Raw genomic sequence first — 24,540 nt, forward strand, 5'->3', positions numbered from 1 at the left:
TACTTGATTCCTTTGTCAGAACTGAGTTCAATTCTTCACAGAGGAAGTTACGGCGATTATTTTAATAACTCCCTATTGTAAAGCCCTTTGAAGAGTTCGCCTTCAATTTGTCTAATGTTCCTGAACAAGGAAAATACTTATTTCTTAATTTAACCTTCGAACTGAATATTTGCAGAGGAGGGGGTTTGAATAAATACTATAGAAATAGAGCGAGAACGAAAGAAAGAATAATAAAAGAAAGGAAGAAGGTGATTGGTTTACGAGAAATCCTTGAAAATTATGGCCGATGCAGCTAAGGCTATGAGGTCGCTGGGTTATATTTAGGAATTATTCAAATTCTTCTGGGCCAGTTTGCGTGTTTTGGGAGTGTCCGGAATGACCTTCTGCTTCCTTATTAGATCGGCTAATTCACCTTCAAATAATAAACTTATAAAGGTAAGTTTTTCGTGTGTAAGAAGGGACTCGAACCCAGATCTTTCCATCCTGAGAGTGTTGTCGATGTCGATTGAGCTACAAATACTCGAGTGGTTTTTTTTATTTAGAATTTGGTAGGAAGCTGAGGCTATCAGGTAGATGCATCTGTTTTTGGTAATTAGAAAGATACAAGTTTGAATCCCCATTCAAACCTGAGGCACTTTTGTAATAGCTTAAGATGGTTAACTAATCTCATATGAAAGAGACGGGATTTTTCTAGGAAACTCATGTTTTTCAACTCGTAAAATAGGCACGCCTAGTGGAGGACATGTATATCTAATGGACAATATGGAATCTTATTAGGTAAAGGACAAACTTTGCTTAGGACAAACAATAAAAATGAATAACGATTTATCTGAAGAACTAGCAAAAAAGAAAGACAGCTGCATGGCTATCATTCAACAGACTAAAAGAACCACTTACTGATCCAAATCTTGACATCTCTGCGAAGGCAAAACTATTTAATAGTGACATTCTTCCATCACTCACATATGGAACAAGGAACACGACAAAAAAAGAAGAAGAGAAGACTCTCAGAATAACTCAGCGTGCAATAGAACACAGGATTTGTAACATCAGCAGAATGGAACATGTTAGAAACACGGAACTAAGAAAGAGATCAGGCATAAAAGATGTGGTAACTGCAGTATACGAAAGCAAGATGAGATGGGCAGGTCACATAGCCAGACTCAGGCTATGTGATGGACATAAGAGATGGACATACAGAATACTCAACTGGCAATCAAGAATAAAGAGAAAACCAGGAAGACCACCTAGAAGATGGGAACATCCACTAGTGAAACCTATGGGTATAACGTGGAAGAGAGAGGCTCAAGATCGAGATCGTTGGAGGCATCTTTGTGACCTGCACTCATGAAGACACCTTGAGTGAAACACGGGTCCATCAAGGTAACTAGATAAAGACGAGTCCTTTGACTAGAAACACCCGAGTTCGAATCCTATGTATGACGTGAAGAACCATGACGGTCTTTTCAATCAAATGGTGAGTTAACCGGTCTCACACGGCAGTGGAGGGCTTCTTTCAGAAACGGGTTTTTTGACCCTCAAAACAAACAAACTGAACACAGATCTAAAGGGCATACTTGCCCTTAAGAAATGCCCAGCAGAGGAGGAACGTGCCAGCTGCATTAATCCACGGCGTCCCCTAACTCGATGGGTATCCTAAGGGGACCCATCCTAAGGTACCGATGAGTTGAAGATGGACGATGTACGGACTTCGTAGTTTTATTTCTTCCGTAACTAACCATTATCAACCAGTCTGTTTTGCGAAAACTTCGGTTTACAGGGGGAAAACAATTCCAATTCGGATCACTCTAGTTAGTCTTTAAAGTTGAAAATGTTTTTTTTTTTTTTTTTTTTTTTCTTACTACGTTATGTAGGCGACAGGAACTTGTTCCAATTTATGCACATTTAAGTATTTTTTTTTTTACAGAAAATGAATCATCCTAAAAATAAAAAAGTAGCTAAAATAGATGCCCAGGAGAAATCGGTTAGATGTAAGCAGTAGTCGTAGACGAAAGTTCAAAAAGATGTTGGTCAAGTACTGAATAAGGATAAAGCAACTATTTGACTAAAACGCGCTTTGGGAGACTTAAGTTGCCTTGTGAAGATAAATAATCAAATACGTCACCTACACTAACTACTGTAAGCCACCTAGGAGGCCTCACACCTGGGAGGGGCTTCGCGAAACGAGTAGGCTAACAGTGCGCTATCTCTCCCTTGGTGATAAAGTACCGGTTATGTTGCCAGAAGGACCATTGATACGAAAAGTGACGTTGTTTCCTCTCTAAATAGGAACAACCTTTTCTGTTTAGCTCCATAATCAACTTAAAAGGTTAGGGGTAAAATATGGCCCGCTGTCGGCACATCGACTGTGCGAATTTTTTGTTCCTTCTTCTTTTAGTCGCAAAGTGCTCCATTATACAATGACAAGCAAGAAGTTAGTCGACGTCCCAAATGCAATTTATATTTCTGTCTCTCCCTTCTTCATCCATCTCTCTATTTTCTCTGCTGCTGCTGTTTTAGACCTTTTTCCTTACACGCGTACAGTGATAAATAGCGAAATGTCTGGGGGTGGCTGCCAGATTTAGCACACTTACAATGCAATAAAGAAAACTGCAATGGGATTGTTTACTTTAGGGGGGAAGAGGGGAAGTTTTATTTTTTGCTCGGAACACTGCCTTAACTAGTAGATAGCTATTAAGCAACTCAAGTGTTTTTTTTTTTTTTTTTTGCAATGATTTGCATTAAAGATTCTCGCCTCGCATTTTTCTTCCTTAAAATGTGTTCCTTTACCCTCTCCTCCCCCCATCGGTCACGCTATGAGGATGACACGCATCCTCAATCGATGAAATTTGGAATGTATCCGTTCTTAAACGCATAATAAATACTTCCACGGCCAATGCGGTCGCACATTTCGGCACCCTGCATACGAAAGCCCACTCATCAGAGTAATGGTGCTATTCGATTTTGCAAACACCCGCACAACGGTTGCGAGGATTTTTATCCCGGTATTTCGGTCATCGTTCAAAATGATTAATGAAGATGGTCCATTTGAAACATTGTTTCATTTATTTGTGCAGCGTAAAAAAAAAAAAAAAAATCCAGCCGGTTAGGTAGACCCCTGATGAAGTTCTTTGCACTTGAAAGGACACTTCCGGTTACGCCCATTAACCTCTTTGCCTGAGTAGATGAATAAATGAAGCATCCGAGAAATTTAATTTCAAATATAAAAATAGAAGATTAGTGAAATGGACAGAAATCGCATTTTCATTGAGATGATTGAATGCAAAGCTGTTACATGCATGCACCGTTAGAAAGCCATCTACTCCGACTTTTTCTCCTACCCAACAGTGGAGATATTTTTAAAAAAGTATAACTGCACTGAAAGTTAAAATATTCATAATTAATATGATTTAGAGTGATATATGTTAATCTGTGTAGAAATGTTAACTTCACAGGAAGAAAAAGCTAAAATACATCGGTTTTTCAGATCAAAGTGCAAATATCCTTATTAGATTCGCTTAGGCCTTCGATACAATTATAAAAACAACCGTCTGTACCTGGACCGATTCTACTGATAGGTGATATTTATAATATTTACTAAACTGTCCCAACGATCTCAAATTTTGATTTAAATCGAGCCATCTGTTGTGAAAAATTAAGCAAAATGATCTCAAAGTAAACAAATGTTTATGTGACTCCCACCCACGAACCGTTGTAAACCTATACTGTTAGTGGAGTGGGTGGGCTAAGGATAAACTCTCCTCAATACTCCCAAACTGTTCGCAGTAGTACCAAAAATAGAATTAGACTTAATGGGCTTCAGTTGATTCAATGCTGCCACTGGTATATAAGAATGCTGTTGTCCAACGCATATTTTAAATGATTGTCTTCAGTCTTTTCCATACTAGTATTATGCCCAGTTCGTTATTATTAAATTTATTACTAAAATTGAATATTAAAAATTCTGATAGTTAACAGCTTTGTTCCCACTTAACCTAATCAAAAATATGTATGGAGAACTGAAGCAAACCACACAGTAAAATATACACATTTAAAGTTCTTTTTTCTGTATCTGTGTCCAAATACAGTTTGTAAACACATTTTTCAATTATTATTATTCAACTTAGCTTCCGTTTCTTCGTTCTTTTCAGAAATATAATAGAAGAAATCTCCCATCCGTGAAGTGTAGGCATTCACCGACAGATTGATGCCAGCTTTTGCTGATGAGGAGTTTGAATCGCATAATTAAACTATAAGGTTTAAGAAACGACTTGCTTGTTGGTGAGCCATTTACCTAACAGAACAGCGGGAAATGTTTGCTGGTTGTTCACCTAATACTGATTTGCTTTTCAAGTGAGGCGAGTACGTTGCTAATGTACATCACTTGATGCTTTATGGATCAGCACCACTGAGTATTACATTTCGTGTACTTTTTTTTTAAAAGCATCTTCCCATATCATAAAAATACCTCCTTATCATTATCCTTGATCATACTGAATAGAGCATCCTGTTTAAACCAAAAGAAAAAATATATATTTTCGGATAGAAGCGAATAAATCCCGACCGAATTAAATTCAGGTGCTTCCTGGGACTTCACCTGGATTACTGAGTGTAGATTTGGTCTCCTGGAGTCCAATGGGATGAAGAAGCTTTAGATAACGTGCAAAGAATATTTACAAAGATAATATCGGAAGTATAGAATATTGATAATGGAACCAGATGGTGTGTGTGTGTGCGTGTGTGTGTGTGTAGAAAGAGAGCGGGCAGTCGTAAACAGGAGAAATGATAGTGACCTATAACTTCTGAACAGGCGTTATAGTAGGATATTATTTAATTTAGTTCGTTGTATGGAAGTTGGAAAGATTATCATTGGAAAGCTGTGTGCAGTTAAGGAAGGGGTGAGAGCTAGATTTCTCTCTGTCTCTGAGCAGTGATTGAGTGCATCTAGTACGAAGGATTTTAAGAGAAGGTATGAAAGCTAGTGTGCGTGATATTTTGGCTTCTCTCGATGAGTCCTTGATCTCTAGAAGTCTATGATGATAATTATTATTATTAGACCTCTTAGGAATCAAGGATTCATCGAGGGAGGTCCTACATCATGCACACTCGCTGTCATACCTTCTCTTAAACTCATTCACACTAGATACATTACTTCAACAGGCAAACTGTTCCACCCACAGCTCTCACTCCTTGAACTGCACACAAGCTTAACTTCCACCGATGCACTTTACACTTACTAACATTGAATTGACAGTCATTATCGTTTATCCACATTTCCAGCTTGTTCAAATCGCCCTGTAAATTTCTATGTTTGCATCATCAGCAACAACTAAAGATCTCCTGTCAGCCACTTTCCAATATCGTTAATGTAGAGATTAAGCAACAGTAGTCCAAGGATTCCTGGGCACACCGCTGGTCACCTGAAATCTGGCAGATTCACACTCCCCATACATCACTTTCTGGCACTTGTTGGTCAGACACCCACTTGTTCTAGCAATCATTTACATTCAAATCCCATATTTTCCACTTTACGCAACAATCTTTCATGTGGTATCCTATCAAATGACTTAGCAAATTCCATAGTATCATAGTGTATCCATACCCTTTATCCAACTGATGAGAGTCTACGTTGCTCAGTCGGTATAGACGTGAGTTAGTCAGTCTAATATGGAAGTGGAGGGTTTTTCCCCACCCGGAAACTCCGGTTTTTCGTCTCTCAGAATAGGCAAACCGTGAACACACCTTGCTACAGTCAAAATACATACTTAATCCCTCATTAGGAGGGCTCAACCTAAAGAGAGGGCGGTCGAGGAACGGGCGAACCCCCACAGGAATAAAAAAAATCCAACTGATCCTAACGTTATTATAAAATATGAGCGAGCAAATTGATCAGACATGACCTCCCTTTAGTGATTTACTGCCTCTTTTTACTGCCTTTCTTCAAAAATGAATTGATACTAAAGATAAGATTCTCCAAAGCACGTTTTCTTCCCAGTCATTCCCCTTCATTACAAGAACCATTGTGGACTTTTTGATTTTGCTGTCTTCAGCATACATCTTCATAAACACTAATAAACAGTTCAAGTACTTTTTCTATGACAGGCCTCGATCAGTCAAATGGTACACAATTCAACAGAAGTCAGCAAAGAGACACAAAATGCATCGGACCCTTTCACTAAGTGCAAAGCAGATAACCCGATTCAACTCCATTTATCTCATTAAAAATAGGTTGCTACATTTGCAAAGAAATGCTGACAACTGGAAAATGTTCGCCTAGTTAGACTAATCTCATTCCACAAATTCATAGTATGGGAAGGGTATTACGACAGCAATATAAATAAATGGGTCGATTATGCCAGGTTTAAAACTATCTTTTTTACAAGTAGAGTAATGGCATGTCATCAGGAAGAAATGGATTAGCTACGAATTCAGTTACGTTTCCAGGAACATGATTCTAAATATGATTCTAGGAACATCGGCCTGTAAGCACCTAGTCTCATCTCAGGTAAAAATCTTAAGAATTTTTCTGTCCATTTTGATGCAATTGCAGGATTCAATGAGTCTGAATGGCCCGACATCCGAGAAAAATCTTTAGCATCTCATGAAGTCCATACTCCAACTAGTCAAGGCTGTTCTAATAAACTGATCACTAAGTGTAGGTATAAAAGAAAATAACGCAAGGAAATAGATAAAAATGAGATTTTGTCAAATGCAACAAGGAAGTCTCAGACTTCCTTGTTGCATTTGACAAAATATCCACAAAATAGGCAAATAAGAGAGCTCGAAATAATAAAAAATAAAATAACTTGATTTGGACAATTCTTTGTCAGCTTTTAAATCAAAACAGCACGTGACGTAATAATAAAAAAAAAAATTTTACCGGTTGGTCTGCAACTGATAAACCCTGTCTGTGCCCAAAGCTGGAAATTTATCTGATATGCTAAGAAAAGTGTCAGATTATGCAAAATATCCCCCCCCACACACACACACCGATGTGTTAAATATTTCAAGAAGCTTCGAGGACGAAACGTAGTGATTTGGGCTGCGATGACAAAAAAAAAAAGAGAAATAAGAATGGCTGGCATATTCTATTTCCATAATACTGAATAAAATAGTGGGCTTTATTTCCAACTAAGAAAGCCAAAAAGGAAGAAAATTCAGTGTGACGAATTCGCGATATTCCAGTGTTACTTACAGGTAGTCAAAACCGCAATTCGTTGCCTCTAAACGAGGAAAATTTGGTTTGCTGAAGACCCACGTGCAGGTATTCGACACCGAGCAAAGAGAGAGGGATTGTGGGATTGCCATCTGGATGAGCCGAAATCATCTGCTGGGTGACCGGCCTTAGAATATGAGCGATGCGAACACCATAAGTGAATGCTTATTATTCTAAGGGAGAATTATAATAACAAATTTCTCTTTTTTTTATCATAAAAGACAGATAGTGGTGATTTATGTATTTCCCAAGTCAGGAACCGCATTTAACTCTCTCTCTCCACTTCATGGGTATATTTTCTCTCCTTTCTTTAATTTTGGTTTGTCTATAGTACCTTTTTCGGTGCCCTTTTTATTCTCTTTCCATTATTATTTCAAATAAAAGAAAAAAAACACAATCTTGAAAGGCAGACGAATCTGTAAGATGTGCACTGTGACATCTTGAGAATATTTTTAAAGCTTTTTTCTCTCTCTCTCTCTCTCTCTCTCTCTCTCCTGTTTTTTCGCCCCTCTCAATCTCTCTTTTCTTTCCTGTTCTATCTCCTGTAATTTTGTCCTGTTTTGTTTCCTCTGTCAATCTCTCCTGTTTGTTTCCTCTTACCTGGTTTGTTTTGTCTCCTTTCAATCCCTCTTACCCACATTGTTTTTCCCTCAATCTCTGTCTCTCTCTCTCTCTCTCTCTCTTGCTATATCTCATTTCTCTTTACTTTTGTTTTCTTCTTTGCTTTCACTATGCGATTCTTTTGAGTCTTAACATTTCATTTTTTAAAGAAATTAATTGCTTATTTAGTTCTTTTCGCATGACTCTACATAAGGCAATGAATCTATCAAATATTACTTGGTTTTGAGAAAGGAAAAAAAATTTCAATTGCTAAGGCTAATGGAAATTCGAAGTTCATGTAGGCCTACGACATTGTTCTTGAGTGGAAATGCAAGTTTTCCTAGAAACGCAGGCTTTCTCTACAACAAAAGAGACAGAAGACAAAAAGGCAAATACCCTTCATGTCGTGTGTGATGACTTCTCCACATTCATGACGAGTTACTGGAGAGAAAAAAGAAATTGCAATAATATCATTAATAATAATCTTCTTCTTTTCCTTTTTACGCCTAGTGGCCTGTTACGAAGCTGTCCTTAGCCCTTCCAAAGCATACCCGTCCCGAGAATAAGCTGGTTAAACCCTATGCCTGCCGGTGTGTCCTATGTCTGTTCTGGGGGACGAAAAACCCGAGTTTCCTGCTGAAAAAAATCCGTATGACACCGGCTAACTCACCTTTAGTCAAAAGAGACCAGATAAATGTTCCTCATATCTTGGACGAGACGAACCCAGGTCTTTCCGACCAAAGGGCTTCGTCTATACTGACTGAGCTACGGAGGCTCTCATTAATAATAATAATAATTAAAAAATAACGAATGCCGACAATTCTTGCATTTATACATGCGCAAGCCTTCTTATACGAACTCGGCCAGTTGATAAATTATTCTCCAATTATTATTCGGAAGAAATATTTCTATTTCCACCTTAACATGCAAATAACAAAACAAACAGGATAACATTCCCTGGTTTCATTAAGTTTGGTTATTACGAAGATTGTAAAGAGAGGATTAACCAAGTTGGTCCTCCGCGTCTTAGAAAGGTTGTTAAGCTTAGAGCTTTTTTTTTTTTTTTTTTTTTTTTTTTTTTTTTTTTTTTAACAATCCCAAGTGGTTTTGTAGATTCTCGTAACAGACCATCGCTACTATTACAAGTACAGTTTATGCCTCTGATGTTTCCGACAGTGTCAATTTAATCAACCTCCTCGGAATAGCGAAAAAAGACACTTACGGTCACGTGATGCGTACATTTATGGCTCTGTACAAATACTCAAACAGGTTAATGGAGGTTCAGTAGCCGGGTTTGTAAACTATCGGGGAGAAATATACTGAACAATTGAGTTCTTCCCCTTAAGGTTTTCTTCTACCGTCACTGATGACTTGACCAGTCTATCTTGAACCATCTGCTGTCTTTTCAGTCCACAGACAATTCACAAAATGGTCATCTGAACAATAACTCCGTAATGGGTTTTAGAGATCATAAGACAGGCCGTCGGATGAGCAGTAAGTGTTTTCTCCTGCGTCATTGCAGCTAACCGAATCTGTACTTATTATGATTAGAAGAAAATGCGTAGAAACTCTTCCATAGAATTTAAAGTATATGAAATGTATGCACTTTAGATTACTTAATTGAAATATGAATTCATTAAGAAAAGAAACGTGCAGTGAAATTGCTTAATCAGTAATTGTAACTTTTTTTTTAATTAATCAATCCTTCTCCATCTCGTTGATTCTATTTGTTGAGCCAGAGAAGTCACACATTTAAAATTGCAACCCTTTGTCATTTTTTTATGTTACATTTATGTACAGCTGCATTTGATGCTAATAATAGTATCAATAGTTGATTTTCAATTTATTTTCTGTCTGTTGTTCTCAGTTATTGGATCCAATGGAATCGGTTTAATGACTGAATCCATCCCCGAATCTTTCCACATTGTAGGACTATTCTAAGGGCTTTTCTCACCTGTGGTTGGTTGACGAAGGTGGTGATGGCAGAGTTTTTCTTCTTGAAAAGTCCAGTTATCACTTTTAAAAAAAACTAGAAGGTTACGGTAGGTGAAGAAAACATGGAGCTCGTGGTTTTAAAACACAGAAAAACCCAACAGTTTTTTTCTGCATTTTAAAAAGGAAAGACAATACACATTTGCCGAAAAATCTTAAGTTCAAAGAATTTGATTTGATTCCCGTATTTTATTAGACTGACTGTCGCACGCACAGCTCACTTAACCACAATGCGAAACACAACTTGAATGTGAAGATTTTAAAAGCAAGTTCTTAGGTCAAATCTACACGTGTTTTCCGACGCCCGAGTATTTTCTTTAATAGAAAATGTCTTACATTTTTCTCCAATTAGTAGGATGGATTCTAAACATTAAAGAAACTCCTAAGTGTGTTTCCAAGCCGAGATGGCGATTAAAAAAAAAAAAAAAGAAAAAAAAGATACGACCAGCTCTCTACTCGCTGATATTCGAGGTGGTTGAACCAACTTGTTCGAAGCGAGAACGCACATTCTGAAGTTTTCCAGGAATGCCATCACGGAATCCAAAAAAGTCATTGTACCAATTATCCAGCTTAGGTCCTCACAAAAACCAAAGTTATCATTGTCTGTTATGATCGTCTTACTCCAAGAATCATTCAAAACCAAATAGGCTGCGTAATTTATCGAAATATTAAACTACCAAGCTTTTCTTATTAAAATATAAATTAAGCAATTATGGACCCCTTAAGCAGTAGGGAGTGTTTTCACTTTATTTTAATCACGTTTTTTACTTTCATACTTTTTATTTTTTAGAACTGACTTATTTTATATTTCTGTAATAATATGCGAGCAATGCCTTCCGCCCTAGAGTGACAGATTCGGTGCTTCTGCCCGATACCTCTTGCGACAGTATTTGCAACATCCGCTAGTTTGCTTCAGTAAATCCTGCATATTATAAGGAATAAAAATTCCGAGTTTATGAAAGGAACTCTCTGCATGCACGAGACTGATTCATCACTCCCATTGATTTTTTTACAACCCACACAAATACTTCATTCCTGGACGGAAATCGAACCTTGATTTTTCTATACCAAATGAATTACCCTTTATTCAACTGTATTTCCATAAAGGGATTTAAGTTCCCACTTCGTATGGGATATCAAATGCAAGGAATCCTTAATCTTAATCTTGTTTAATCTTAAGACTTTTTAACATACATTATTTGGTAATCTATGAAGTGGTGTCAAACTTGCATAAATGAGTCACTTTTGAGCAGGACACACGACACGGTAGGACTGCCATAAACAAACGGGGGGGAAAAGCTTATATAATTACAGGCAGAATCTTTCGTAATTGAATATCAATCTGATATTCAATTATGAGGTTATTATTATTATGTCATCTTTGATAACTAAAGTCATGCTACGTGATGAGCGTATGGTCTTCAATACATTTACACTTTATTATGTGGCAAAATGCTTATTTTATACTAAATGTGATCAGTCTTAGAGACTACACGAATAGAAGAAAAATCAAAATATTAGCAGGAAAGAGGAGAGAAAGTAAATTCTTTTGATTTCAAAGTTAATGTTTGAAAATAAATAAAAAATACTGGCAGCAAGTTTGATGTTATGGACACAGCTGTAGCGCCACCTGGGGAGGTTGTCGTAGTGTACGAAAGGCAACAGCGAAAATTAAAATTCTAGAAGTGAATAATGCAGTTCTTTGGAGGATATCTTGTCACATCTGGATGAGACCTCGCCATGCAGAAACTGTTGCGGGGGAAAAGGAGGGGTTCTGCGCGCGATTCCGCATATTTTCCTAGCGCTGACGTCATGGATCGCAAGCCATTATTCTACAGCGGGCGGTTTTCTCATCGCTTGGCGACAATTTTCTTACATTCTCCTGCACCCTCGTCCCCAGCGGCGGAGGAGCCTACCGACAAGCGGCGCGGCTGCTCGGATCAGCGACCAGGGAAAGGTGAAATGACGTGGCACTAATCGGCGGACAAAAGCAACGCCTAATCTATCATTTCGCTCGGCTGGCTCCGTCGCTTGCCGCGCCACATTTTAATTAAAACCCAATCCTATCATCCGGGCAGCGTGCGGCGGACAGCCTTTGTTCTGCTGTGACATTTTTCCCCGGAAAGACACGATTGTCGAGGAAAGAATGAACCCCCTAAAAGGCCGAACTTGGCGCAACCCGTTCCCAGCCGTGTGTGGTCCTGTCAAGTTGATTTTAGACTCTAATATAGCGGAGCAAATGTCTCATCTTTTGCGCCATTCGCCGTTAGCTGCCTCCGTTCCCTGCCATCGCTGTTGTTAGGCGAAGGCAGCTAAAACATATGGCCGCTGCTAAATGCCGCAACAGTGTGGCTATTAGCGTATCCAGCACATTAATGGAACGCCCGCGTCAGTTTATTCTACCCTGTTTCGGTTGCTCGCTTTATCAGCAAAATAATATCGGACGACGAGTTTTATATTTATCATGAAAAATAATGCAGCGCTAATGTTAGATGTACAAATGAGGAACATTTTTTATAAAGTTACGAGATGACGTCATGCACGTTGTGTGTGCAATCATGTGCTCGTGAATACCAACAGCGTTTCCATTGCTAACAATATATTAACTGAACGCAGGATAAACCATATGGTCAAGGTAAGTGTTTTGTGCTCCCTTTTCTATCGCATTATTTACTGAGTCAAGTGTTAACGCATTTTTTAATCTGCATGATGCTTGCTTTTCGGTGGTTCCAGATTATTTAAATCGCACACGAAGTTGCTAAACTTTTGAAATAAGTGTGCGCCAACTTATTTAATCTTCAGTTAAGCTAATAAAAATATAAAACAAAATTTGTATTTTGAAGTTGTTCATGGTGTTTTTCTTCCATTAAATTTGAGTTAGTTCAAGTACGGGGTTAAAGTTCAAATTATAGTTAAACACAGAATATAAAAATTATTTTTGGCGTCCTTTTATTCGCAGCAAACGTCATTCCCAATTAAAAACAACTGAACTTGTTGGCTTCATAACATTCTTCTACATGTGACAAAAACGACCCCTTCTTTTATCCCATAACCCCCCCCCCCTACAAAAAAAAAAAACGAAAGAAAGATACTTTATTCTAAAGTATAAAATCAATTTATTTATATTCAACACAGATTCGTATTCTTAATATATAAAGTGTTTCGAACTTGTTAACCTGCATCAGTTAGGAAAGGGCTTCTTCGCACCTAAAATATTATTCTTTACTCTATTAAAAATACAAAATGTAATTTATGCATCCGATAAAAACAGATACTTTTATCATTCACATAACTAGTTAAACTAATTAATACGCATGAGAGGGAATTTTTTTTATGTCAATCCATCTACAAAAGATTGTAAACTTGCGCACTTTAAATCCACTAGTTGGCTAAGGATTAAATAATCTAAGAATCTTTCACCGAAGACCAGTTTGTCAAGCCACTTCATGCCTCCAATAAGCAGGGTGATACTCTCGCACCCCAAATACTACTTTCACGTGTAGTTTAAATCGCGTCAAAACTTGAAACTATGCTTTCTTCTCTTCAATTTAATTCTTATATTTAGGGCAGTTAATCCCCGAAATATCATTTATCGCCCTAATGACTTCCTTCTCACCCAATAATCCACCGCAGAAAATCATCTAAGAAGTTTATCAGTGATCGATATGGTTATTAACTTGGTCTGGAAGACATATCGATATTGATCAGTCTAGAAGTTTTTGATATGGATTTTGACGGGATCGATAGCGTCTTTTTGGTCATTGCAATTGCGAAAAATTCCAACACGGGAAAAAAAAAAAAAAAAGAATTAGAATGCCGAGTGAAATTGTGTTGTTTCCCATCAGGCAGTTGTCGTACTTCCCCCCCCTTTTTTTTTCTTTTTGTTGCCCTTGAAAATGCCGATAAAAATTTAAAGCTCTCGAAGGACGTTTACAGCTGTAAAGTCAAAGAAGTCGACACATTAACTTCGATTTAGATAAGTATGGTGCATTTTTCTTAAATCAAAAACAACCTTGGCGTCTAAAGGGAGGCTGTTTATCAAGAGAAAAACATTTTCTCATCACACTTTCTCACCCTTTTTCTCTCACTTTTTCTCACACTTTTTCTCACCCTTCATCTTCGCTCGGTGGATGAAGGGACCCCCTTGTGGATAGTTTAGTTCCTACTAGATTTGTTCGACAAAGAGATGTATTGCAATAAACTTGCAAGCAGAAAATTTCCCTTGTATTACGTCAGATTTTTTATGTCCTGTTTTAAACTTACGAAAGGAGTGGGTATCGTGAAAACAATCTTTTATTTCCGTAAATTCACCAGCGTAATTAATAAGAAATTTATTATAACGAATAATGATTCATTTAAAAATACAGTCCAAGTTTTATACAAAAAAGTATATTTAAGCGACTGATAGACCATTACTGGTTCATTCTGTTCGTCAATCACTTGTGTGTTTTTGGATGGGTTTGTCTGTTTCCGGGAAGAAAATCTACCATCTTCATATAAACTGGACTTCAGCTTAAAAGTTTCTCACTTCATAAATGGGATTCAAAAGTCAGTGTCGAAAAGATCAGCGTCCTCTGCACAAGGGATGCTTACCCTGAACAGCATACATAGTTCTTGATCTTAAACTGAAGTTTCTGAACTGCTTTTCGGCAATTGTTCTACTCAATAAAGCTTAGCAAGTAGTCAAATCTGGATGGAGTATGTTTTCTAAAAGGGTGAATATTTTCTTACGAACTTCGGTGGGTAATCACAAAAGCTGTTTTTAAGTTAGTATGTGGTCTTACTTTGGATGTTGGCCCATATTTTATTTGCTTTTTTTTGGCTAACGTCAGAAATTCAATATGCCTATTCAAAAGTTCACTGCTACCATCTCCATGAACAAGATCCCGATTTTTTCTTGAAAAAGTAGCTCCCAAAACCCTTCACTATTTTCAGAATACCTCTAACCGCAAATGCGAAACTAAAAACAATTAAAATAACCTTACTTAAAGCAATAAGTAATCAATATCGGACAGTGTGTACTCTTCAAAGCATGTTGCACAATCATGGGCCAAGACATTGTGATCATCCAGCCCGTTTTCGGCCAAATAGAGTACACCGTTACCAGAAACAGGCTGGTAGAAGCGATTCTGGTATAGGGTTGTTCTCTTGACATCACTGGGTTCTCACATATCCACTCAACACAACCGCTAATTCTTACCTGTTCTTTTGGACCAGCTAATGACAACATAGCCCGATGGTTCTAGAGTCTTCCAACACGACAACACCCAATGTTCACATTGTGCAAGAATAGTCATTCTCTCTGCTCCCCTGGATGCCTCGAATTCCATCGAATATTTGTAGAATCATGTGGAATGCAACATCCCCCCCCCCCCCGTTAACGTCACTGTCTCCCTCGGTAGCTGACTTCCGAGGACTTTAACTGTCTAGTCGATCTGGAATACCTCACGACACCTTCAGTGGCATGGTGAGGCCATTGCCAAGACGAGTTCAAGTGGTTTTCTTGGTCAAAAGACACTCAACTGTATTGACTACGACATTAAATAGGTGGTTATAATGTCCTGGCCCGTGAGTGTATGTACGGAAAAATTACTGTTAACTATGGATACAGACATCTCATATAATGAGGAATAAATCTTTCCGAAAAGTTGCCTGCTAGACGTGTGCGAGAAACCTTTAGAAAATATCATTCCAAATCGTAGCTATTTGGCATTACGATAATTATTCCTACTTAAGTGATTGATGCAGTTGATACAAATGAGATATGCGGGAATTAGGAACAATAAATCGGATTACATCAAATCGCTCTTACTCCCACTTTTAAATGACTTGGCAACAGAATATCTAAACCGATAATCGACTGCAACCAAATGAAGTTAATCTTGTTAAAATATCGCAGGGGAGAGAGCCCATTTGGTGAAGAGTGGCAGATATCGATGATAATCTCCAAGTATCTGAGTTTCCCAATAAAATCATCAGGAATGCCAATGAACTTATGCAGCACTTAAGTACTGTCCAATGAAGTATTTTTCTCCAAAAATTATGCATCTATTTAGGAAAATAAACAGGTAGAAATTTATTCCTCATTTGACTGGAATGGAAACGTGTAGATAGGAATAAGTCAATGATTCAATTGAGTGTAAATGAGATGCGGGAATTATGTTATCATAATAACAAAGTTTTATATTACTTTATTATGATATAATAACAAATATGCGATGACATGTATGCAGAAAGTACAGGTTGTTTTATATTTCGTTAAATCTGGAAATGTATGAACAATTCGTGTTTTTGTAAATATAAAGAACCTGATTCGATGCATAGTATTAACAATTATTGTTTGTAATTGTTCATACTCACAATAATTGTTCAAACAATTATTGTGAGTATGAACAATTCGTGTTTTTGTAAATATAAAGAACCTGATTCGATGCATAGTATTAACAATTATTGTTTGTAATTGTTCATACTCACAATAATTGTTTGAACAATTATTGTGAGTATGAACAATTATTGTTTTTGTAAATATAAAGAACCTGATTCGATGCATAGTCACATAGTGAATACAATGACCTTTAGAGCATGTTATGACATGTTACAGTCCTCTTACAAACGAAGTGCTTTTAATTTTTCATTACAGTCAGTCCCAACTTGGGTTCGATTAAAATAATAAAAAGCTAGGTTCGATTTAAATGAATTAGTATCTATACATTTTGTTAGAGATCCCTGATGCAATAATTTCTAATCAGTCTAACCAGAGGGACTATTAATACATACTGATAAAGCTGTCCTCGCCTACAGATGTTGCAAAACGTAACAAAACAGAAAATGTGAATAATTTCTGTACTAGATGTTATTACGAAATGTATACTAACTCTTTCTTTCTTTTTCTTGTGTTTTACAGAAACTCGTGGTGGGTTCTCAATCAGCTCATTGTCAGGAGTGTTGGTAGGAGGAGCACTACCTAAAGTGGATTTGGTGAGTAGCCTTTAATGCCTTCGATTGCAATTAACTAAAATGTATCGGGCGACCTTTTATGAGGAAATAAATACGGTAGAAAGTGGTTAAAGAGAAAAAAGAAAACCGCTAATGTTCCTAAACGTCTGGAAGTTGTAGTTCTTGGGGAGAACAGTATTAAGAAGGATGTTCTAAAGAACAGGGGTAGCTCAAATCAAAGAGAAGGATAAGAAATCGGTTGGATCGAGCTAAATCGTACAATTTAGCTCTACCCACCCAAAACAAAAGTTGATCAGTAGCTGCTTGTGTTATTTTACAAGGCGACAGTGCAGTTTACCGACGGAAAAAAATTCGCCGAAAGGTCAGGACGACCTTGACTTTCTAACTTTCGTAATTGTTCATTTAGAAACTGTTCTAGAACGTATTTAGAGATTAGAACGATCTCGTGTGAGTGGACATTACGGTTGAATGATTAAAAAATCATTTAGCCGTAATGATCAATAAACCTACTTTTCAAGTTATGCTTGCAAACTATCAAGTTAACGATAAAACATCTTCGTATGGCCGTGACTAACTTCTACTTCAATGAAGCCCTCGCAGGATGACCGTGGAACTTTTAACTCTTTTTACTTTTGTGACTCTTTGGCAGCACAAAACTTGCATTACTTTAGTTCTTGCGTATTTTATCCTACAAAAAAAATTAATAAATAAAATAAGCATCACAAACATTCGTGCCCACAGCAGGATTCAAACCCGCGACCTGTTGGTTTGAAAGCGGATACAATAACTACGCCCACGCGGTTAGCCTAGTGGCTATGCGCCTCGCAAGCATATGACTGGGGAAGGAGTGTCCTGGGTTCGATTCCCGTCGCCGATGTGAGGAGCTTAAGGATCTTCCACAGCATAGCCAAGTTAGCCTGTTTTGGGGGTGGACAGCAGGGTTTTTTAACCAGTTTATCTGAGGTTTTTCATCCCGCAAGAAGGCAAACCAGTTCGTGAACACACAGGGTACAATCATAGGATATAATACGCAAGGAAGGCAACGAGAACCCACCTTGCTCATAGTCACTTCCCTAGATGGTGGAGTATATCTAGCTCTCCCTAAACAGCCGAAAGGCTACAACCACACAACTACTCCTCCAACCAAGCCGGCAAAACATAGATTCCCATTCTTTCCATACTCATCTCTTCCCTCACATCCCCCCCTCTTCCCCCAAAAAAGTATATAAAAAGAACTCTAAATTAGGAATATTGAAATTACTCATAAAAGTTCGTATCCCGTGCTTCAGTAAGGAAAATTTTGAGTTACACGAAGCTGTATCCATAATTTCGAAATATAAAATAAGACTTTAGATGACAAATATTGTTTTCGCATCCTATAATATTTCAAAAATATGCATCTTTCTGAAATATTTCGAAGTTTTATATATTTCTAAACTATAAAATGAAATACAAGTACTTATTTCTGTTATTCGTTATTTCAGTACTCAGAATACGCTCGTGCTTGTACTCTACTAGAATGGAGCACGAAAGATATCAAAATTCATTAGTTTATCTTAAATTAAAAAAAAAAAATCTATAAAAGTATTTAACTTGGTAAAATATCCATTTGAATGAAAGGAAATAAAATATTAACTTAGAAAAAGGAACATTAAAATGGAAAATTGGACAGAGGCAAATTACGATAACAAGAAGTGGGATCCAGCAATCGTGTAATGGAAGAAACATTACAATTCACCTCAGCTGCACGAAGTACACTGTTTTCTCCGATATCCAGAAAATGGTCTCCACTATTCGTTGAATTTGTGTTCATTTTCTTTCCGCGTTATGGTAATATTTTAAGAAGTACTTTTCTTAGCTAGATGTGTGGTTGCAGGTGCTCGAGTCGCAGTCCAGGACGCAAGTGCAATCAGTTGCAGGACGCGTCACACGCGTGTTTGAAGTTTCCTGGGATGTTACAGAAGATCCCGTTCTTGGAGATGTAATTGTGGAACTTGATTGGAATAAGTAAGATACTGTATCGCAGCCTCCACTGTATATCTACAGCAGTTCAGTACACTTTTCGTAAGGGAGATTCCACTGAAAATTGAGTGACGTGTGGAGGAGGATAAAAAATGAGGATGCGGACGTGATTGGACGCGTTGACGTAAGGAATGGGTATATTTTCTTGACGATTTGGACTGGAGAGTGTATGAAGAGAAATTTCTAAACTATTTTAATGATCGCGTCGGCTGACTGGGGGGGGGGGTCAAGGATGTGTTATGATACAAATCCACCCATTCATACTTTTCTTCGATTTAAAATGCTAATCTCTTTATCTAAGATTTGATCACTCCTTACCAGAGTCTATTCAAAAATGGTGTAATCAGAAAGCGCAAGTGACAAGTTAACTTCTGGACTGCACGAGACACAATAAGCACCGGAAATTGGGAAGACATTTAGACTTGAACTATACAGTAAGTGTGATGACATAGCGAACACGTTAGGACATTCTGTAGTATGCTTACAAGCACACAGTCTTTACTTTTTCGTGTGTTGTCTTCGTTCGCTGCCTCCTTATAAACAGGATATTTTCATTAGAATTGGTTCAACTTGCTTTCAATCAAAACAGGAAATATTTCCTGTTTTGATTGAACTTTTGAGAACGTTAATGGAGAGTTTACCACTTCCTATTTTCCCACGAAAAGAGGAAGTGGTAAACCCTCAATTAGTGTCTTAACCTCTCACCGTGTGTTGAAAACCCCTCGTTAAGATTTAAAGCTTCAAGAAAAGTCCGGCATGGGACCACCAGGCGAGAATTCGTATGACATACTACCAAGACACGGAGTGATACCACCATATGGTAGTATCATGAGGCATGCTACCATATGGCGTCTGCTGACACTTAAGGAAATTGTCGTAATTAATAAAACTGCTGCTGCAAGATATGCAGCAGTTCCACGCAAATCAGCCTTATAATTTAATCTCGCATGACCATAAATTCTGAAGAAACACCGAAAAAAAAACAGTTCACGCGGTTTGTCGCATTCATGTTTAGTGGTCCGAACCAGTGCATTATACATGTTGAAGTAGTGAGGTGATAGATTAAGTAGAAATATATATTTCTTTAGTGATATTGCAGTACTTAAATAGTACAAAATTCGAGATCTAAACCTTCGAGTTTGTATAACAATGCCAATTCACGTGATGCTAGTAAAAAAAAAATAGAAAGAAGTAGAATAGGTAATTTCAGGGAACTGTTAATATCGAGTATTGTGACGTCATTCTTGTAGGCGGGGCATAAGGTTAATAGCAAAATTCATCTAATTGTTACTTGGCGTAGTTCTTCTGGACTTCTGAAAATGGTGAAAATATCGATGTTTAATTTTGTTCCCGTGCAATAATATTGCGTAAAATCTAAACTTCTCCTTTCCAACATAAATGGCCAGGTAAATAGCAAGGACCATCTAACCACGTAAGAGATTCGTTATTCTACCTTTCGATCATTCCACTAGAATCTCATTTTGTTTTATGTTAGCGCTGAAACTAGTAAATCTCTCAGTAATTTCGCCGATGTTTGTTGCAGGACCGTTTACGAAGCATAACTGCTTGTCTTGACTTCTAACCTTAATACACTATCTTTAACATCTGCAGGTCTAAACGACCCAGGCAATATCAGCCTCGTGCACCTTAATAGGTGTCTGTTAACCGCACTAGGCATAGTTACGGCATATTTCATGCACGCGGAATCATGGTATTTAAGCCTGGTTAGCAACAACCATAGTGGAAACATGGAAATGACTACGCGAAGTACACGCTAAACAGGACCGAGATAGCATACCGAGTCGAACTCAAATGATCCGAAGAAATATGTCGGCCATCTGAAACTTCACAGGAGGCTTTACATGAGTCATAATCGTATGGATTGAGTGAGTGAGAATATTCCTAATAATGTCGCCAGTATTTGAAAGTGAAAATATGTTCCGAGTTTGGAGTGACGTTGATTGGTTGTTTGAGACTGCGCAGAAGCAATGAATTCCTCGTTTGTATAACAATGCCAATTCACGAATCGAAAGAATTAGAATAGGCAATTTCAGTGAACTGATAATATCGAGTATTGTGACGTCATTCTTGTAGGCGGGGCATAACGTTAATAACAAAATTCATCCGATTGTTAACTGAGCTGTTGTTTCGATCGTTTGGCGAACTGTCACGTTTTCATTATTATTTCATACCAAATAGGCAAACAAGATTTGCGGATGACCAAAATAAAAACAAAAAAAAAGGTATGTATCAGAAACATTAAAAAGCAAAGTTCACGTAGGATATTATTTAATTCTCGAATGTTTCTAGATGCTAATGTAGAGTTAATACTGTATTTCTTGAGATGTCGAGATCTGCAGATGGATAGCCAAAACGGAAGCCCACATTTTCTTATACCGATGCGTCTCCTTACCCTCTATTTGGATTTTGACATATGTAGGTTTGTTTTCTTACAACTTTATTCATGATTAGAATTGAGTTTTCTTTCGCCCGCTAAAATTCGGACTCTTTAGGAACGACAGAACAATTCACTGCGAGATATTTGGTCTTGGAGGAGGAAGTTCATAAAGTTTTTAACAACAAAAAATTGGAAATTTTCAATAGAGATTCTTACCCCTTACTGTTTAACCTTTCTGATACCGTGAAATCCTAATCTATTAGAACCCCCCCCCCCAAAAAAAAAATGTATTCAATAGATTTTAAAATGTTAATCGAAAATGGTAGATAAGGCGCTGGTTCGAACCAGCTGTCAAAGAGTGAAATCCTTAATCAAAGCCAGTAATGAAAACCAAACATACCAAATTTTTCACAGAGTTCGTGTCTTTTAAGTAGTTCAACATTAAGACATCTCTCTACAACCTTAACGACCATACATAAATATCTTTCAATGCGCAAATATTTTTGCTTACTTGATATTTACAGTTGCTTATTTACGGGAGGGGTGGGAATAACTAATTTTGAAGCAGGCATATTTTTTTTTTAACCTAATAAGGGAACTTTCTGAGTTATTTATTGAACAAAGGTATCTTCGTCTTCTTTGTGTCCATTGTTTTAGTCGTCATAATGTACTCGGAACATGTCAGAGGGTTTAATTTCCTTATTTATTTCTTCTATTGAGCTCTGCTGAATAGAACAACAGCAACAACAAAAAAAAATAGTGTATTTAATATTGCACTAATTTTATAACCAATATTTGTGATAAACCTTAGCATTCTCTTGACAGAAACCAGTATTTATTGCATTCACTACTCTAAGCCCAATCATTGTTTCAATCCGATAAGTACAATATGGACAAAAAAAAAAAAAAAAAAAAATCTTAAGGCAATGTCTACTCTGATATTAGATTGTAAAAAGAAAAAACTAGGCATTCATATTAATCTGACTTCTTTGGTCGAATATGACCCATGGTCTTAGGAACGGCAAGAATGCATCCTTATCTAATATTAAGGAATAGATCCGAAAAGTGAGACGCCTTAAAGAGCAGGAATTATTCCGCAGAAGACGAGACTTCCCTGTCGTCCTGAAAGAAACCCACAGGTACAATGCTCCTGCTAACTTCCTTCTCTTTTGTTCTTTTTCCTCTGCCCGTTAACTTTCATCCAGTGTTGAAAGCTTTCCTTAGATGGGTGTGTCTTGTTTTGACATCCAGGTTATCGAATTTCCATTCCGATCGCTCTGCACGGTGCCGCTTGTTCTTCGACAGTAACACTATGAAGAAACGTCGCTTTGAGTCACGCGGCATCTTTCAGACGCCCCACTTCGGGAAGTATTTGGAATTTTTATTTAAAAACAAAACCAAAAGATATTTTCTGCATGTTTAAAAATTGAAATAAACATTATTGATGAGTAAATGATTTTTGAAACGATAGTTCACTTCTTGATGTTCGAAGTTGTATTATTAACACGTGCTGATTGTTACGTATGCAGCGCGACTGTTTTGTTGATTTCTATATCTGATTGTTAGAAATGTAACATTCGTTTTGTGCATTTATTTCTGAATTTGCATTTGTTTTTTTTTTTTTATTCTTTGTCATTTTCTTTTCGATTTTAATTATCGAATTTAACCCAGTCGGTAGGTTCATATTTTGATTTGTATTTATTTATAAGTATTAGGATTTACGATATTAAAAATATTCTAAACATTAGGAAAACCTTCATGTGCATATTTTGCTTTGCAATTAGCATTTATTACATCTCATTTTCGAAGCATATTTCTTATCCAGGTGGCGCTCCAAATTTGTTGTGGGTTAGCTGTCCATGAAATCAGCACAATTAATGTGCCTATTTTCCGTAGGTCGTGACTGCCCAGTCGTATACATCCATGGTATGTTGCAAGGTGTATCTTGTGTAATTAAGAGACTTAATTGGATCGCGGAACGCAGTGGGGTCAAGTTAGGCTTTGAATGAACACTCACTATGACCTTGCGGGTCTTTTATAAAGGTGTATGTACTTATTAAAAGCGAGGCGCGCTACAAAAGTAAAAGTACAACACGGGGTAAATTACAAAAGCAGGATTAATAAAATAATGAAGAGAAGATAGAACTTGTACGATGAAGGTGTACCGAGTTATTTAAAATCTTATCACCATTTTTTTTTTTGCGAGTAAGAAGGCGAACTTAATTATATTTAGAAATGCACCCAAAGGGTATTGAAAATTAACTCATAAATGGATAATTTAGAATTTAAATATTTGCTTGAAAAATAATCTTAGCTCCGGTAAATTATATTGTCCAGATTAAAATAAAAACTTAACTCTGATTCCATGGTTTAGTCCATGCTTTGTGTAGTAGTTTGTTTTTATACAAAGCAGCGACAGATATCCTGTGTGACGTCATTAATGAAATTGCAATAATTACGCTATAATAACACGTACTGATTGTTACGTATGCAAAGCGACTGTTTTGTTGATTTCTATATCTGATTGTTAGAAATATAATATTCGTTTTGTGCATTTATTTCTGAATTTGCATTTGTCTTTTTTTTTTCTTTTTCTTTTTTTTATTCTTTGTCATTTTTTTTTTTTTTCGATTTTAATTATTGAATTTATCCCAGTCCACAGGTTCATATTTTGATATGTATTTATTTAAAAGTATTAGGATTTACGATATTAAAAATATTCAAAACATTTGAAAAACCTTTTTTGATTATGATCCTTTTCCATGTTTATCGACTGGTGCATGACCTCTCAAACTCACAGTGAACTCTCATGGCCTCAGTTTGCGATCTTTTAGCCGGAATTTTCTTATGTTGACACAACTCTATATGATGGAACGTTTTCCTGCATTTAGTAATTAATAACCTTATTGCACTGTCACTGAGGAAGTTGACAGTCGGAAAATGTATCGCAATTTCATAATAAACGGTGAGCGCTGGAGAGTTTCACCCTTTAAGATTTGAGATCAGGTGTGTGTGTGTGTGTGTGTGTTGTAGCCATTCATAGGGCGAAATCAGTATACAGGAGTCCGAAAAATGCCGGGTTTTTTTTAATTATTTTTTTAAATGTAATTCCTATATTGAAGTATTCTAAAAGCCTCCGATTATTTTAATTTGAAATTTGAAATTCTTTATTTACTTTTTTTTCATGAACTTTTCAAATCGTCTGGTTTTAAGTTTATTCTGATTAGAAACATGTTCATGTTGTTGTTGAGATTTTATAATTTGGACCGGAATGAACAATAACATTTCTGCTATTCTCGTTACCAAGTAATTATAGATAAAATATTCAGAGAAAGGAATATAGTTAACATATATT

The 24,540-nt window shown here is 37.0% G+C and overlaps 1 protein-coding gene across 4 annotated transcripts in view; it reads left to right on the forward strand.

The window, feature by feature from the left end:
* LOC150092847 (LIM domain only protein 3-like) overlaps positions 1 to 24,540 on the forward strand; it is a 212,168-nt gene that overhangs the window by 123,072 nt on the left and 64,556 nt on the right. For 3 of the 4 annotated variants that reach the window (XM_090414552.1, XM_090414554.1, XM_090414553.1), the window contains exon 2: positions 16,713 to 16,786. The gene's annotated coding sequence lies outside the window, so the exon portion shown is untranslated. Of the gene's footprint in view, positions 1 to 4,211; positions 4,282 to 16,712; positions 16,787 to 24,540 lie in introns of those variants that run through there. The other variant, XM_090414555.1, reaches the window with a different exon arrangement.

This window comes from Typopeltis vanoorti, chromosome 25 (genome assembly GCF_054136105.1).
Source record: "Typopeltis vanoorti isolate ZY-2024b chromosome 25, IOZ_Tvanoo_1.0, whole genome shotgun sequence".
Classification (NCBI taxonomy): Eukaryota; Metazoa; Arthropoda; class Arachnida; order Uropygi; family Thelyphonidae; genus Typopeltis; species Typopeltis vanoorti.